Source organism: Chiloscyllium punctatum, chromosome 14 (assembly GCF_047496795.1).
Source record: "Chiloscyllium punctatum isolate Juve2018m chromosome 14, sChiPun1.3, whole genome shotgun sequence".
NCBI classification, from domain to species: Eukaryota; Metazoa; Chordata; class Chondrichthyes; order Orectolobiformes; family Hemiscylliidae; genus Chiloscyllium; species Chiloscyllium punctatum.
Genome location: NC_092752.1, coordinates 95261306 through 95276853, shown reverse-complemented (window position 1 = coordinate 95276853; position 15548 = coordinate 95261306).

Genomic DNA, 15548 nt, shown 5'->3' with positions numbered 1-15548 from the left:
TCTGTTTTTGAACAAGTTCCACGGACGTGTGTTAATGCTGCTCAAACGCCCTGTCCAGCACGGAGCGCCGTGCACTGGGAAGTGACTGACAATGGAAGCTGCACAAATGTTTTGGTCTGAAACTACATAAGGCTGGCATCTCTGACACTGCAGAGCTCTTAATCATGGTCAGGGAGAGAAACAGAGGGGAACACATTCACATCAAACACAGAGGATGGCATTGGGCGAATGAAAAAGATTCAGATGCAAACATTAAGGGGTTTGTGTAAAGTAACAAATTGGAGGCGTGACACCAGGGAAAGCAGAATGAGAATAGGAAAATGGAAGTGTTACCACATCAGAAACCAGGTTAAGACACTGAGTACAAGGCTGATGGATGAATGGGTCTTGGTGTGAACTGGGGGATAGTCAGTAGAATTGAATTGAACATATTGGAGCTCAAAGTGGGCATTCATGTGGTGCGGTAGAATCACAGCAGCAGCAGAATTGTATTCAACTACAATCTGTAACATTTTCCCCAGGATAATCCCTCAGCCTACCATTAACATCAAGCTGATCAATGGTTCAGTGATGAGTGCGGGCGAACATGATATGGTCGGAACCATGTGTACCCAAACCTGATGACAATCCATTAAAGCTACTGCACTTGAATGGTTACATTCGAAACAGCAGGACTAACATCTGATACAGAGGGCAAAATGATCCCAAGCATGACAGATCAGATCGAAGTTCTGCAGTGCTGTCACATCCAGACATAAATGTCGATGGACTTTTAAACAACTCACTGGAGGAGAGGACTCCATAAATATCGCCATCCTATATCACGGGACAGTCCTGTACATTAGTGTAAAATACATGGTTGTATTATCTGCATCGTACACAGCCAGAAGTGTTGAGTTGACGATCCACCTCACCCTCGGCCATGTTGCCCGCAGAATCACAGATGTCAGTCTTTAATCGATCTGATTTGCTGTATGTGACTTGAAGAAACAGCTGAACACAATAGATACGACAAAGGAAATGGGCCCTGACCTCATTCCTGCAATGGGACTGAAGACTTGTGCTGTACAACAAGCCGTGTCCCTAGGGAAGCTGTTTCATTCCAGCTCCAAATCTGACATGTCCCTGGCAATGAGGAAAATTACTCAACTATGTCCAATTCCATAACAAGGGAATAACAACAGTCTGCCCATTTACCACGCCCTGAGTCCCGTCACGATAGTCACATTGGTGGGAATTCTTTTTGACAAAGCTGTCAAGCAGCACAGAAGTAACCAGCTCAGTTTGGTCCCCATTTGGAGATGGTGTTTTTGTGGAAAAGTCACTGGATTACTAATCCAGTCCAGACTAATGCTGTGGCAGCTGGTGGACGTTATAATTAATAAAATATCGAGATGTAAAACCTGGAGTCATTAACAGTGACCTTGAAGCCAATGTCGATTGTAAACACCAAGTTCCTTCCTCAATGTACTTTCAGGAATTGAATCTCCCGTGATTTCCTGGTCTGGCCTAAAAGTGACTCCAGACACACAGACATGTGATAAACTCTTCAATGGTCTCGGAAACGGGGTCTTAAACGATAAAACTGTACAGATCACCCAGCATCAGCCTCAGTATTTTGGGAACGGGAAATACTACTGTGTTGACTCTGCAGAAACTTACTTCCTAACATCTGAGAGCAGGTGGCAGGATTTACAGAGCTTTCCCACAGACTGCACAGAAACATCGGGAAAGGAGTCGGTCGTTCAACACACTGAGCATCCTCCATTCTAGTTCATGGTAAAAATCTCCTCAATTCAGTTTTCCCCATACAGTGTTCGTATCCTTTAGTAAGGTTAAACATCGGAATATATAAAATAGGAACTACTGTATTCGCGTTGGTCCATCAATTTTGATCCTCCATTCAATATACAGGCAGTTATCCAGTAAAGGTGTGTTTATTAAACGCAATTTTGCTGCAACATAATTAGTAAATTGGGCCGCTTTCTTTATAAAGCGAGCTCCCGTTCACTGTTATGGGAGTCCGTCTCTGGCACCAGCTGAACAGTAAATCCCAGCCTCAGGATCCCTCTGTCTGCCAAATGCACCCTCAGTGTGTTCAGATAAAGCAGGAATATAATCCGCTCTGCAAGCCTTGAAACTGAGCCTGAATGTGGGATTTCTCGTCTACATTTAGAAGGAAATTAATTTCAAACTAGGAGGGGAATACCTTGGAGAGAACAGGAATTCTGCATCAGCATCACGTGGTCAATCAGCTCGTGCGCTTTCTGAAGATCTTGGTGAGAGGTGCAGGGCTGTCGTCAGTGACTGTAGTGTTAAAGTGTGACATTTACTGTACTAATTCATTACAATATACGGTTTAAAGATTTATGCAGCCTCGGTTTGGATGGAATGGATGAGGGTTGCTGAGGGATAGACTATAAATCTTTTAATCTTTTTAATCTGTCTTCCCTGTATTTGGGAGTATTGTCGGAACACTGCACTGTTGTATATGATTCACCCTGTTTATAAAAGGAGACAGTAATAAAATAACAGACGGGCTGCATGAAATGTTTGGTGGAGATGTTTCTAGATACCTTTGTGTAATGCTGCTCCAAGTTTGAAATTCCCTGTTATCAAGTCCTTTCTTAACCTTGTGACATCATTCAGAACATTCAAACTGCTGCTCAGGAATAGGGAGAAACAGGAGGTAGTCACTCACCTTCTCGATTCTGCGACACAGGGACAGGAGACAGTCTTTCAACTGTTCGAGAAGGGGAGACAGGAACAGGAGATAGTTACTCAACTGCTCGATACTGGGACAGAGGAACAGGAGGTAGTCACTCAACTGCTCGAGACTGGGACACAGGGACAGGAGACAGCCTTTAAACTGCTCGAGACTGGGACACAGGGACAGGAGACAGTCTTTCAACTGCTCGATACCGGAACACAGGAACAGGAGGCAGTCACTCAACTGCTCGAGACTGGGATACAGGGAAATCTGGAAGCTAGTGAGGCCCCAGATTTCTGTTTCCCAGGAACAGGAGGAGGTGACTCAGTACCCACCAGTCTGGCACACTGGGAGAAAAGGGAAATCGGCTTTTAACTAAAAGAAATATCTGAATAAGTTGCATGAGCTAGCCATTGAATTCTGCTCCAATATTCTTCAAAATCATGTCTGATCTGATTGCAATTCCCTCATTCCATTTTATGGAGAGGGTCCTCTCTGCAGCCTCTGCTCCATTTGTTGGTCATGTTGCAGATCCAGATACTGTAACTACAGTCACCATGTTTCATCCAGAGTTGGGTCGCCAAAGCCTCTGGTCTTCCTGAATTTCCACAGCAGCTTAAAACATAGCCTCCAGGAAACCATGCCCAGCACTTCCACGAATGTACTAGAGTTAAGTCAAACGTCAGTGAAAAGCAAGTGAGAAGCCTGGTCTGAATCACTAACAGTTGTGGGGATTCCTCATGTTACTGAGCACATGAGCAGCAGAGAGTGATTTACACAGGCGTTCAATGGATAGGCACAGACCAAGTTACAAAGATGTGCCTCAAAACTGCTAAAACCCCACTCTCCAACATGGAGCACAGGGCAGGATACTGGGTAACACACAGAGACAACACATGCACACAGACCTACACGGACACACAGACACATTAGCATCTTTAGGATATAACTAGATAAGTTATGCTTAATGATGGGAGCAAGGCTTGTTGTGAGAAGGCAGGAGAATTGGCTTGAAAAGCATGTCAGCCATGATCAGTAGCTCAGTAGACTGGATGGGCCAAATGGCCTTTTAATCTGCTCTTATTATTTCCGGTCATAAATAATTATGGTCCATCATAATTATTTACGGTCTATGGTACATGCATTTGTCTGTGTTTGCGCCCATACTTCTGTGTGTGTCCATGTTTTTGTGTCTGTGTTCTTGTGTGTTGGAGTGTGTCTGTGTGTACATGTCTGTGTGATTGTCTGTGTATGTATCTGTGTGTGTGTCTGTGTATGTTTGTGCTCCTCAGTATTTTCAGAAACGGAAATATCAATGTACTTTTTTTAAAATTTCTATTCAGTTTGGCATTCATCTTTCCATCATAATTTGAGGAACTTCGTTTTCATCATGAATTTGTAATTTAAACAAATGAAGGAAATCAACCTGACCCCTTCCGAGGATGACCCTGACCCAATGTGAGATCTATAACATTGGCCATATCATCAACCTGGTTACACCGATAATTTGCTGTGACCAATGGAGCAGTGGCAGTAGAAAATAAAACAGTTACCCAACAACCCAAGGAACTCTAGACCAGTGAGCCTAACATCAGTGGTGGGTGATTTGTTGGATAGTCAATTGCATGCAATTTCAAAGGCAAGGATTGATTGGGGATAGTCTCCATGGTTTTTTGCATGAGAAATCGTGTTGTACGAATTTGACTGAGTTTGTTAAAGAGATGACAAAGCAGATTGATGAAGGCAGTATTGTAGATGTTTTTCATACAGACTGGAACAAGTTGTTCAACAAGCTTCTGCATATTAGGGAAGTTAGTAAGATTAGGTTACATGGGAACCAGCGCACCCAAGCTAATTGAATACAAAATTAAATTGAAGGGGGGAGACAGAGGTTGGTAGAGGATTGCTTTTCAGACTGGAGGCCTGTTTTAAGGTACAAGGGGAAATATTTTAGAGGGAGCTTAGACGCAATGTTTTCATACAGAGGGAGGTGTCCATATGGTATTATGTCCCAAAGGAAGTGGTGGGGTCTGGCATCTTGATGGGTATTTGAATAAGGAGGTTTAGAAGAATATGAGACGCATACTCTCAAATTAGACTCGATCATAATGGGATATCTGGTCAGCACTTACACATTTACATGCTTTATGACTCTATAAGAGGGATGAGCAGAAATTCTAAACAGGGAATTTCAAGTGGGAATTCTCTTCCCCACAAGTTTGAGATGTCTCTTTGTTTGTACTTATTCAACGCTGAGTTAGTTAAATATTGGACAGAGAAGTGATTTTTGGTAATAGCACACAGACTGGAAAGTGGAGCTGAGACCAGAACTTGATCAGCCGCAATCTTAGTCCCTGGTAGAGAAGGCTCGAAGTGTCCAATGACCCACTCCTGCTCCTCAGTGCCATGTTTCTGTGTTCCATTCAGCCCATCAAACCTGCTAGACAGGAGCAATTAGAGGCTACTTACTCCTTTCACAGAAACAGAGGAGACCATTCAGCCCCTCAAAACTGTCAAACTCAGTTTGGGATGGTTTGGAAAGTGTAATTGGAAAACCCAGGCTGCGGTATGAAAGAGGGTCCTCATCACTTATAACTGAGCTTCCCCTTTCTGCAAACTGTGCTTCGTTTGTTGGTCAAGTTGTAGACCCAGTTTCACTATGAATACAGACCCCATTGCTCACCCAGAGATGGTCCAGACAATCTGGTAATATTCAATAACAGAGCTTCCAGGAAAATAACAGCCTCTACTTCCCAATAATAGAACGTGAGAAGGCCACAAACAGGGATATGTCATTCGTCCACAGGCCACCCACCTCCCCCCACCCCATCAACAAGCAGGTCTTCTCCCACAATAAGATCATAATGTCTAATACCTCTTTCATGTCCAATTCGTGTCAGAGCCCTCAGCTCTGACTGGTCAAAAAGCACTCTCTGCCCCACACTGTGTCCTATTGATATGAGCAAAAGACGTGAACACAAGGGCTCAGGGAAGAGTGACCGGCCCTGACATCAAGGCATCATTTAACTAAGGATGGTCTCAAGGAGCCTGAGCAGGATCGCACTTAATGGGAATGAGTTGTAAACTTCCCTGGTTCGAGTGATTTAAAGTATAAAGCACAATGATTGTGGTTTGTGTACAAAAATCCATGCAGTCCTGGACATGTCTGCAAAAAGATCCTCAAGGTAGCTTCCTCAGCACAAACTTCTTCCGCTGCTTCATAAATGTCTTGCTCACACCATAAGATTAGATGTGGGGGTGTTCACTGAAGATCACACAATATTCAGGAAAAAATGTCCCTTCAGCTCCTGAACTAGTCTGTGTCCATGTGCAGCAAGACCTGGACAACATTCAGGCTTGTGTTGTTGGAAGTATCGGTAACATTCATGTAACAGTGCTGCTGGACACGGCACATTTCCACTGTTAAAACGAGGAGATTATTCAGCTCCTCACGCTAGCTTCACAGGAATATGAGGAAGTCATTCAGCTCAATGAAATTATTGGAGAAGTGTACAGATAGCCCATTTAGTCCATCCAACCAACTTTACAGGAAGAGAAGGAGTCACGTGTTATGGATGAGAGCAGAGCTCCTCAAAAATATTTGAAGGCGTTGGCCTAGACTCTTCTAATAATTAAGTGTTCTGATACAGTAATATCCCATAAACATGTACTTGGCAAAAAGGAAAGATCAGATACAGATTCTCAGATGCAGATCTCCAATTGAGGAGGGAATACAAATCAAGTGAAAATTTAGACAGAGTTGCAGCCAGGAGATTTCCACTGAAGCTTCCAACTCTGTGGAGACCCCAATAGCTTCTGACGTTACTGAGAAACCAAAACACTTGCTGTGATGTGGCTGCCAGAAATGCACACAGTATTCTATCTATGGCCTAACCAATGGCATGATTAACTCATATTATGTCGCCTCGATGAATAAACACTATGCCTACAGTCCCGTGTGATTTCTTAACTGGCTATTACACTGTCCAGTCACATTCAGGGATGTGTGGAAAAACACCCTCTGACCTCCCGAGTGTTCTGCTATTCATTGAATTCTCCCCTGTCTGGTTCCTTCTTCCAAAGTGCATCATCTCATATTTATCAGGGTTCCATTCCATCTGTCATTGATCTGACCATCTGACGGTTCTACCAGTATCTTCCCGTAACATAAGGCCTTCCTCCTCACTGCCGACGGCCTGGCCAATCTTTGTGTCAAACACGAAATTACATATTACGCTCAGCCCCCACCCCCCACTACCTCCTCCACATTCACATTTACATCATTTATGAATACCACAAATAATTTGATAGATTGCATTGCTCGCTGTGGGACTGCTCACTCAGTAACTTGGGACCACATAGCTGTACTCCAGTCCTCTAGCACCTCCCTTGTATGGTCAGATTCGACTGAAACATTTAGGTCAAGACATTTCCTCTCTTGTCTCCAACAAAATCCTGCGATGCAACTCATCTGGACTTTATATCATCCAAAACCATCAATCCCAACTTGCATCTTATATCAAACTGTTCAGAGCTTCCCAGTCCATCTTCTTGAATTATGTACCTGCATCTTCCTTATCCCAACTAAAACAGATGTGAAGCTCTCATGTCACAGTCTATCAATGTTCCCCAGTTTCACAAACTGATTACCCCCTTGGTTTCGAAATGGGTCCTAATTTTTCCCTGGTTATTATGTTCAGTATGATGTTTTTGTGGAACATCTTGGGTTCCCCCTAACTTTCCCTGTTGCACTTCTCCATGCCGTTGTATTAGTTAGTCTGCTGTGGGTGAATTTTCTAAGTTTCCCTCCCATCACCTCTTATTCTTTGAAACAGTACAGAACACAAATATCATCTCATTCACACTGCATGCAATCTGTGCAACTCCAGCATGTTATAGAAAAACAGGTGCTGGAAGCTTCTGGAGCTCTGTGGAAGGATCCATAGGCTCTGATCTACAAAGGATCTAAGACCTTTCTACGGCTGTGATCCGCAAGAGGCAAGCCTTTGGTAAGGCAAAAAGGAGGCTGAGGGATTTGAATATTCTGTACTTGGTAAGATATCCAGCAACATTACGTTTCAGCCATGGAGGGTCTGTGTTTAATTTTCACTCACTAGAAAACACAACGGACTTCCTGTACACATGAAAATAGATTGCTAGTTCAAATAATATGGACAAATGTGTTCCGTTCATTTTCTCTGGGCTTTGCCTGGTTTACCTCATTTTGGGTTATTTTTTAGTATATGGCTGTCCCATTTTTCCTTTTTTCTCTCTCCTACTTTCTTCCGCCCCTCCCATTATCCTTTGTTTTTTTCGATGATTTGCTTTTCGTTTCTCTCTCTTAGTATGGAATAGGAAAGCGGGTTGGGGAGGTGGGGTGGTTACATATTGTTTCACCAGGACTGCCTCAGGTGAAGGTATGGATGGGACGGGGTTGAATGCCCACTTTGAATTTTCTTGTTTTAAGACGCGTGTAACGTTTTTTAACTTTGTTTTGTCTTGGTTGGGAGCGGCTTCAGCTCGGAGGAGCCATGGGGGATTAGTGATGGTATGAGCGTCCCCTGTGGGCAAGGGGGAAAGTCTCTGCTTATTTGTGTTCCATGTTGGTTCATTGTAGAAGTAGTTGTTAGAGGTTTTGATTTGGTTGTTTTTGTCGTTATATTTTCACGTTTATACGAACTGTTTACAGCTGTCACTCGGCGCGCTATAAATAGGGTTCTTCTCCCAGTGGGTCATGGGCTGCTTCGGATGGTTATGGATAACCGCTCGTTTAAATGGTGCACCTGAAATGCTAAAGGGAGACATTAATCGATTAAGAGAAAAAATATAGAAGAAAATGAAATGGCTGATGTCGCCTTGCTGCAGGAAACACATCTCACCGATAAGGAGCATTTAACGTTCCAGCAGGGAAGGTTCAGAGCGGTGATTTTTATCCTTTAATTCAACAACTAGAGGAGTAGCTATACTCATTCATAAGAACCTTCCACTTCAGTTGTTTGACCAAATTAAGAATGAATGTGGGTGGTCTCCGATCCTTAAAGCTTTAATACATCGAGAGGAATACTGGACATTGAATAATATTGCCCCCAGCATACTCCCTCAAATCTCACTTAGATGCGCTCACAAGGTCATACAATTAAGGGGAGACTTTCATTGACGTATAGATCCCGAGGTGGATAGGATGTCGAGGGGTCTCGCGGGTATTTCCTCGCCACCCAGGCAGCTGGTGGACCTGAACAGGTAGCTGGGTTGGTGGATTTATAAGATGTCTTCACCCTGAAGATGGGGACTTCACCTTTTTTTCTAACCCACATAAATGCTCTACTCGGATTGACATGTTGTATGTCCCATTGGTCTTTTTAAATTCGGTGCTGTCCTGTAGAATTGGGAACGTAGCCATTTCTGATCATGTGGCAGTGTACATGGAGGTCAAGGATGGTGGCGATGGAACAGGATCACGGCACTAGCACGTGGATCCTTTCCTCCTGAAGAATAGCAAATTCATTGAGTATTTTTCGGGGGAACTTGAATGTTTTTGGAACATTAACTTGAGTACGGCCAGTAATCCGACGGTTCTCTGGGAGACTGCCAAGGGGTTTGATTATATCTTACTCGGTGACTCAGAAGTGGCAGAAGAGAGAGTAGCAGCGTATGCTTGAGGCTCGGCTGAAGAGAGCTGAGACACCATATTTTGTCAGACCGTCTGTAACTTAATTGCAGCAGATTACAGCCCTCCGGACTGCTCTGAATTCTGCACTCGCCCAGAGAGCAAAGAGAGAGATTTCCTTTGCGAAACAGAAGTTATTCGAGCATGGTGATAACCAGGTAGATATTAGGCATACTTGGCCAGAAAGAAGATTGCTGCTATTATCACCCGCGATCCCAAAAAAAATTAATGCAGTGTTCAGGAAGTTCTACTCTGGGTTGTTCCAGTCAGCGGGCTGGGAGGACTGATTGGCGATGATGGAGTTCTTTATTAAGACCTTGGACCTCCCAGGTGTAAGTTCAGAGCAGGCGTCTCTTTATATTTCCCCTCTGATAATCCGATAGATACAGGAGACAGTGAGGCAGTTCCAGAGTGGTAAAGCCACCGGCCCAGATGGATTTTCAGAGTGAGATTTGGAAGGAGTTCATAGACATGCTGGCTGGGCCAATGTTGGTTCGGTACAATTATTCGTACAGTCAGGACTGCCTCCCATCCTCTCTGAGAGAAGGAAATATTTATCTTATTCTCAAGAGAGGGAAAGTCCCAGAAGATTGCACTTTGTACATGTCTATATCATTATTAAATGTGGACTTTATCATTTTGTCGAAAATGCTGACTTTGAAGATCCATTGTGAAAGAGCTGAAAATGTGTTGCTGGAAAAATGCAGCAGGTCAGGTAGCATCCAAGGAGCAGGAGAAGGGCTCATGCCTGAAACGTCGATTCTTCTGCTCCTTGGATGCTGCCTGACCTGTTGCGCTTTTCCAGCAACACATTTTCAGCTCTGATCTCCAGCATCTGCAGTCCTCACTTTCTCCATTGTGAAAGAGGACCACCCTTTAAGCAGATGGCGTTCCTCTCTTTCGAACAAACCCAATGATATCTGTGTCCTGTTTAATATGAATGAATAATTTATTTCGATCTTTCTTAGGGTATAAAATTAATTTTAAAATCGGAGGCCATCCCTGTTGGGGGTCTTATTAGAGTACCCGACCTTGGGGTGGAATCTGATTCCTTTCCAGATGGTCACAAGGAGGTTTAGGTATTGTTATTATCCAAGCCTTCGATCAATTACATAAAGCTAACTTCGTGCAGTTGCTAGAGAAGATAAGACAGAATCTTCCAATATCTTGTTTGGGTTAGCTCTGGTTACAATGAATGTCCTTCCTTGTTTATGATACCCCATGCCAATGCTCCCTTTGACGCTGCCCAGACAGGCGCTATGGAGGCTTAACAGTTGGCTTTGATCTCTCATCTGGTGTCACAGATGGCCTCTTATTAAGCTGGGCAAATTGCAGCTTCCACAGTGAATGGAGGCATGTTGATTAAGAAATACCAACTAAGTTCCTTGCTATCCGATGTGGCTGTTTGGGCTTGTTAGGACCCATGGTCAATTTGGCTCGACATCCAGGCCTTCCAGGCAAAAAGTCCCCTCATTAATCTGTTGTTCATGGACAATGTGAGGACTGTTATGGAGAATTGCAGAAACCGATTGTCCTTAACACAGTGAAAGCATGGAGAATGATGTGACAAGTTGAGGGCACTTTACAAAACAAAAACTTTGGCTTTCACTCCCATTGTAGGATTTGTAGGATTCCAGCCAGGATTGGTGGATTCTGGCTTTAGGCTCTGGGAATCCAGGTGAGTTTCCTGTTTGGGAGAATTTTTTGATGGGGAGGTCATGATGAATTTGGAGCAGCTGAGCCAGGAATATGAGGTATCTGAGATAGACCTCTTTTGTTACTTTCAGCTTCAGGACTTTATACAGAAAAAGTCTATATTAATGGTTCGTCTCTGTACGTCAGGTGTGGAGACGAGAGTGCTTCAGAGTAGGGGCACTCTCTCGGTCAGTGCCTTCTGTCATTTATTAGGATGTAGTGTCTCGAAGGACATTGACCCTGTTACACCAGAACAGGAAGAGGCTATTCAGCCCCCTGGAGCCTAAATACAGTTACGGAAGGAGGCCAGTCAGCTCCTCGAGTCGATAACACTGGGCCCAGAGTAGGCCATGCAGCACCAGTACCCTGTTATGCAGCAATAGGATCAGTCTATTCAGCCTCCTCAAGTCTGTAACATAGGAACTGGAAGAGGGACTGGAGTTTGGTGCACTGGGATACCAGGAGGATATTCAGTCCCATCGACCCTGTTGCACGGGAATTGGAGAAGGATGCAACCGATAAGATTTCTTATGGGAAATGAGAAAGAAGTTTACCTCACGTGTCTCGTGTATGGGAACAGAAGAAGGCCAATCATTCCCTCAGTGCTATATCAGGGATGCAGGAGAGACCGTTCAGTATCTCCAGTCTGTGATGGAGGAATATGAGAAGTTTTTTTTCAGCCCCTCAAACTGTTACACAGCAACAGGAACATTGCATAAGCCCTCACGGCTCTTACGCATCAACAGGAGGAGGACAGGCAGACCATCGAGATGGTGATGTGGAACACCTGAAAGACATCAGCCCATTGATTTTGTGCACAAGGAAGAGAATGAGTCCATTCAGTGACTCCGACCTCTAACAGAGCAATCAGAGCAGGGCATTTCACAGGATTTTACAGGTGCCAATTTTACAGGATTGGAGCAAACAAAGAGATGATATAGAGAGTTAAGAATTTAGAATGATCACCTTCGTGATGGAATATATAGTAGTGAGAATACTTTTGAAATTTAAGGAATATTGTTAAATTCGATCATTCAGAAATTAATGACAAGAAATTTGCAAAGTCAAACCACAAACCATCAGAATCAACATGATTTGGATCTTGGGGATTTTAGAGATGAAATATTTGGACTTCCAGAAGGCATTGAATAGCGCTGCACAAATGATTAATCTGCAGAATAAGATCGTTTATGATTAAAAGTAATTTATCAGCTTGGATACAGGCTTGGTGAAGCAACAAAATACAGTGAGATGGAAAAAATATGGGTCATTTTCTGTTTGGCAAAATTCAACTTTTAGGAAACCATATGTCTTGGTCTCCAGGCCCCAACTATTTACAATCTATAGTCTTACGTACTTGAGAGGATAGAACATGTTACAACCAAATTAACAGATGACTCTAACTCAGGTGAGAAATTGCAATGAAGACGGAAGAAGTTAGTAAATATATATGGATAGGTTGGGGCAACATTTGACAGAAGAAACTGAACAACGAAAAGTATGAGGCTATCCGTTTGGATCAGTGCAGCAGAAAGGCAAATTATTATCCAAATGGAGAGAGACTTCAGAATGATTAGGTGCAGAGGGATCTGGCTGTCCGCGTCCATACTACAGAATACTGCGATGTAGGTACAGCAGATAATGAGAAAGGCAAGTGCAACTTTGGCATTTATTTCGAAAACAATGGATTATAAAGGGAGGGAGGTGTAAAATCGCAACTGAGTACTGTGTGCAGTCTTGGTGTCCTGACTGTCGGAGGGATGTATTTGCCATGGAGGCAGTTCAGAAGAGGTTTACTCGATTTACTCCAGAGATGAGGAGATTGTCCTCTGAAGAGAGATTGAGCAGTTCAGTCCAACACTGCCTGGAGTATAGAAAAATGAGAGGAGATGTCGAAGGTCTGGACGATGTTAAAGGTGATTTACAATGTAGATGTGAAGTGGATATTTCCTCATGTGGGACAATCTCGAGGTGGGGGAGAAGTGAAACAGGGGTGAGGAGAACATACTTCTGTCACAGGGTTGGGAATCAGTGTAATTAACCTCCCCAGAGTGCAGTCGGTGCTGGGATATTGAGGAAGTGAAGGAATATGGAGATCGGACAGGAACGTGGAACTGAGGCCACAATGACATCAGCTATGATTGTATTCAATGTCGGAAGAGGCCTGAGGGGCTAGATTGCTGAACTGATGCTCCTCGTTCTTAATCAACGCTTCGAATGTGTTGCACATAAATTGGGGAGGACTGGTTATCAGACAGGAAGCAGGCACTCCGGATACATCAGCCTTACTCAGTTTGACAGAACGTCACCAGTGGAGTCGCACAGTGACCAGTGCTGTGTCCACAGCTCTTTACAATCTGTATCAGTGATCAGGAGGCGTGGAACAAATGTACTGTAACTACGCATGCCGATTAAACTAAGATAAACAGGAAAATAAATTATCAAGGGAAGGTGGAGAGTCTGTAATTGGATAGGGACAGGTGAAGTCAATGGATAAAAGTTTAGCAAATGGGATTTAAGATAATATATAGTCTGTCATTTTCTTTAGGAAGAATGGTAGGCAGTATGTTACTGAAACGGAAAAATACTACAGGACTTAGTGATGCAGTGTGTACTGGAGGGTTCATTCTGACCCGATCAGACACGGGAAATGTTGCTCCATCTCCCTGATGTCCCCAGGGACCCCATTGCTCTCAACCACCATATATATCCTCCGTCTCCAAATGGTGATGTTGACGTCGGCATACTGGGAGATGATGGATCTGTCACCCACTCCTACCTGGAAAGTTCGGGATCATAGAAGCTGAGTGAAACAGTGACCCTGGCAGCACCGCCCTCCCCCTGGTGTGAAGATGCAGATCGTGTTGAAGGAAGTGACACCGCTCTGTGACCAGCTCCTTGTTCAATCAGGTTCCCCTCACACTCTGCTCCTGAGTTCAATGTAACTTGGGAAGCTGTTCCTGGTGTGGATACAGCAGATCCCTTTCCCCAAGGACACTCACTCCAGGGTTTCAGATCTTCCTCTCTGTGCAGGCTCTGCTCCATTTGGTGTTCATCTTACAGACGCAGGTGTTGTAACTACAGTCCCTATGCTCCATCCAGAGTTGGGCCACCAAATCCTCAGATCTCCCTGAATGTCTGAGGCAGCTCACAGCACAACCTCTAGCAAACCATCCTCAGCACCTCCACTAACTTTTCAATAACAGGAGTCAGTCAGAAGCCCCTGAGCTACAAGTTAGAGATCTGCTCTTTTACAATAATACTCGAGAGGTGTCCTTGTGTTACTAACTACACAATCATCTGAGAGGGACAAGCACAGGTGTTCAGTGGACATGCACAGACCAGGGTTCAAAGACATGCCTAAAGCTGCTGGAACCCCTGTCCAACATGGGGCACTACATGGGGCACCTCATGGGGCACACCGGGAAGTGAATAGCAGCCAAACACACACACACCCCTGTCCAATTATCACCACATGGGGGCACACCAGGAAGTGAACAGCAGCCAAACACACACACACCCCTGTCCAACATGGAGCACCACATGGGGCACACCGGGAAGTGAACAATAGACCAGCACACACACACCCCTGTCCAATGATCCCCACATGGGGCACACCGGGAAGTGAACAATAGACCAACACGCACACACCCCTGTGCAATGATCACCACATGGGGCACACCAGGAAGTTAACAATAGACCAGCACCCACACACCCCTGTGCAATGATCACCACATGGGGCACACCGGGAAGTGAACAATAGACCAGCACACACACACCCCTGTCCAATAATCACCACATGGGGCACACCGGGAAGTGAACAGCAGCCTAACACACACCCCTCTGCCCATGGAGCAGTACATGGGACACACCGGGAAGTGAGCAACAGTCAAACACACACCCCTGTCCATGGAGTACCATATGAAACACACCAGGAAGTGGACAACAGCCCAGCACTCACCGCCCTGTCTATGGAGCACCACGTGGAACACACTGGGAAGTGAACAGCAGTCTGACACACACCATTTCATTGTTTCTGAGCTTTACAATGCCAGCTCTCGATGCACTAGGGATCCAAATGGGACCCACATCTGGGGACGTACAGGAGACCACGAGTCATACGTTTTGCACATTGTTTCTGAGCTTCATAATGGTTTCCCCGGGATTCCAGGGATATGAGCACCAACGGCCAGGTTAAGGTACAGAAGGACGGATATTCATGTTATAATTGGATGATTACTTGATCGACAAGTTCGGTAAACGTGGCTCTTCTCAGACAAATGGGATAAACTGGATGAGTAGTATTTTCTTAGGTCCAATAACAAAAATAAGAACATAAAATAAATGTGCTGACAAATCAGCTGAAATCCACGTCACAGAATCAGACACCATGATCCAGATGATATATCTGTGCAGCATGTAGCAGTGGTCAGACCAGGCTAGTGTACTGCTCAATACAACCCAGCAATCTGTGCA